The sequence below is a fragment of the Mytilus galloprovincialis genome, chromosome 6 (genome assembly GCF_965363235.1).
Source record: "Mytilus galloprovincialis chromosome 6, xbMytGall1.hap1.1, whole genome shotgun sequence".
Lineage (NCBI taxonomy): Eukaryota > Metazoa > Mollusca > Bivalvia > Mytilida > Mytilidae > Mytilus > Mytilus galloprovincialis.
In genome coordinates this window covers 99,014,950-99,018,038 of record NC_134843.1, presented here as the reverse complement: position 1 = coordinate 99,018,038, position 3,089 = coordinate 99,014,950, and the positions used below count along the sequence as shown (strand labels likewise).

Sequence of the window (3,089 nt, the reverse complement as noted above, 5' to 3'; positions counted from 1 at the left end):
TCATTATCTTCCGGATTTATATATTACTGCACAATAATTAGCAATATCAGTATAACCAGGTATCATATACTCTACTCGCAAAAACTATTCATTCCTCATTGGCTAGATATATATAAGGAGATTTAGTATGAGTGCCAATGAGACAACTCTTCATCCAAGAAACAATTTATAAATGTAAACCATTATAGGTCAAGGTACGGTCTTCAACACAAAGACTTCGCTGACACCGAACAGCAAGCTGTTTAGACCCCCAATAATCACTAGTGTAAAACTATTCAAACGGGAAAACCAACGGTTTAATCCATTTAACAAATAAGAAAAGAGAAACACTTAATGAACCACATAAACACACGGCAACTGCTGAACATCATATTGCTGACCTAGGACAGTTTGCAGCGCGTTGAAACGTTTTAATTGGTACCAATCTTCATCCTTATCTAGATGTGTAGTTAACCCCGATATATAGAAATTCTACGTATATTTGTACTCGTCAGAAGGAGACCCTGATAAATACTCAGGTGATTCTAACTATTTTTATTTAAATTTATTTAAAGCCTACGGATCTGGAAAAGTATATATGCGAAGCAGATATTTCAGAATCTGAGTGCGTTAAAGTTTTAAAAACATTTAAAAATTATAAGAGCCCTGGTACAGACGGGCTTACTGCTGAGTTTTACAAATTTTTCTGGATTGATATGAAAAAAATATGCTTTAGAAAGCTATGAATATTCCTTCGAGACATGAACCCTCTCAATAGACCAAAGACGGGATATTCTTACTCTTATTCCATAAAAAGATAAAGATAGGACACTCTTGTCGAACTGGCGTCTTGTTTCTCTCTTAAATTTTCATTACTAATTATTAGCTAAAATTATTGCGGAAAGAATGAAATTATTTCTTCCGAAACTTATAGATTCGGACAAAACGGGATATATGGCTGGTAGATATATGGTCAAAATCTACGACTTATTGCTGATATTATATTGTTTACTACTTTAAAGAATTATCCAGGGCTTATATTACTTGTCGATTTCGAAAATGCGTTTGATACGCTAGAAAGGAAATTTATTCAAATAGCATTGATTTGTTTTATTTTTGGTAGCAAGTTCCGGAAGGTCTTAACTTTATACTCAAATATATCTAGTCTTGTCGTTAATATTGGATTTAGTTCTAATCAGATATCTGGCATAAAAATTCGAGATACTGAAATAAAAATTTGGCTGATGATACCACTTGTTTTTTGCAAGATGCAATTTCCCCGCAAATTGTATTAGATTCTTTCAATGATATTGAGAAGTGTTCAGGGTTAAAAGTCAATTTTTCTAAAACCGAAGCAACATGGATTGGAAGAAATAAATTTAACAAAGAAGGTTCCCTTCCTAATAAATGGACAGATGGTTTTAAAACCTTAGGTTTAAAATCTAACGCTTTTGAAGAAATGGTTTGTTCTAATTTAGATACACGCATAGAAAAAATTGAATCAATAATTAAAATGTGGAGGCTCAGAAACCTTTTCTTGATCGGTAAAATCGTAGTTCTTTTAAAATCACTTGCAATATCGAAGCTTATTTATGTCATTTCATCTACACCTGTACCAAATTCTCGTGTAATTAAAATACAACGTGACATTAATAGTTTTTTATGGTATGGTAGTACTCAGAAAGTTAAATCGGAAGTTATTCAAAAGTCTCCTAGCGAGGAGGGACTGAAAGCCCCAAATTTGGAAGTACAGCTGTTATCCTTTCGTATAATGTGGGTAAAACGATTTTTGTCAGAACATGACTCCAAATGGAAAAATGTTTCCAAAGCATTATTCTCCCTTTTTGATTTAGAGGATTTATTTATGAGCAGATATGCATTTGAGTTTTCAAATTTAAAAGCACCTCTTTTTTTTTTATATAGAAGTGTTATCTGCCTGGAAACGTTTCAAGGGTATTTTTATCCATTTAAATGCATTTCATGTTAGAAACGAATTTATTTCGTTCAATCCGTTTATCAAAGTTGACAGAACGAGTATTTTTTACAGATCTTGGTACATGAAAGGCATAAGGTTCATCAATGATATTGTAGATGATAAAGGCGAATTTTTGTATCATGCTGCTATTAACAAAAGATATATATCCTGAATGTTACTTTTGTAGACATTCTATCTATTAAACTTGCTTTACCACGTGACTTGAAAGATTTGTTATTACAACAACACATGTCACCTAACAGCAACTCATTTGGATTCGTTTTTTAGCATGAGAATAAAAATACGCCTATCAGTAAATTATTCTCTAAAGATGGTTATTCACTTTTTATCGATCGGGGAAGCATTTCTCCTATTTCACAACAAAGGTGGGAAGAACGTTTTAATATAGAAATTAGTGACGAAAAGTGGAACAATATTAATTCACTAAGTTTTAAATATACTCTAGAAAGCAAACAACAAGCTTTCCAATATAAAATTTTACACAGAATAGTCTCACATAACTATCTCCTTGAAAAATATAAACTTTCCTAAACTTATGAATGTGCCAGTTGCAAAAAAAAAAATAGAAACTATAGAGCATAACGTTTTTGAATGTACAGAAATAAAACAATTTTGGAGAAAATTTTCTAATTGGTGGTATTAAGTTTTCAGAGTAAAAATATTTTTGAATAAAGACAGTGTCATTTTTGGTATATTGAATTCTGATAACTTAGTTTTAAATGACTGCATTCTTCAGGCAAAGTATTACATTTATTATGCAAAGAATACACAATTAGACAGACTGTTAATATATGTGAAAAGAAACTCGTCGTAGATACCAAGACTAAATTTAGTATATACGCCAGACGCGCTTTTCGTCTACAAAAGACTCATCAGTGACGCTCGAATCCAAAAAAGTTAAAAAGGCCAAATAAAGTACGAAGTTGAAGAGCATTGAGAACCAAAATTCCTAAAAGTTTTGCCAAATACAGCAAAGGTAATATATGCCTGAAGTAGAAAACCCTTAGTTTTTCAAAAAATTAAAATATTTGTAAACAGGTAATTTATAAATATAACCATATCAATGACAATTCTTTTCTTAAATTTTCTTAAATTTGAGCTTTTGATCTTTCCG

The 3,089-nt window shown here is 31.4% G+C and overlaps 1 protein-coding gene across 1 annotated transcript in view; it reads right to left on the bottom strand.

Annotated features, from left to right (window-relative positions):
- Window positions 1-3,089, bottom strand: part of LOC143080918 (uncharacterized) — a 493,997-nt gene that overhangs the window by 336,743 nt on the left and 154,165 nt on the right. The window lies entirely within an intron of this gene.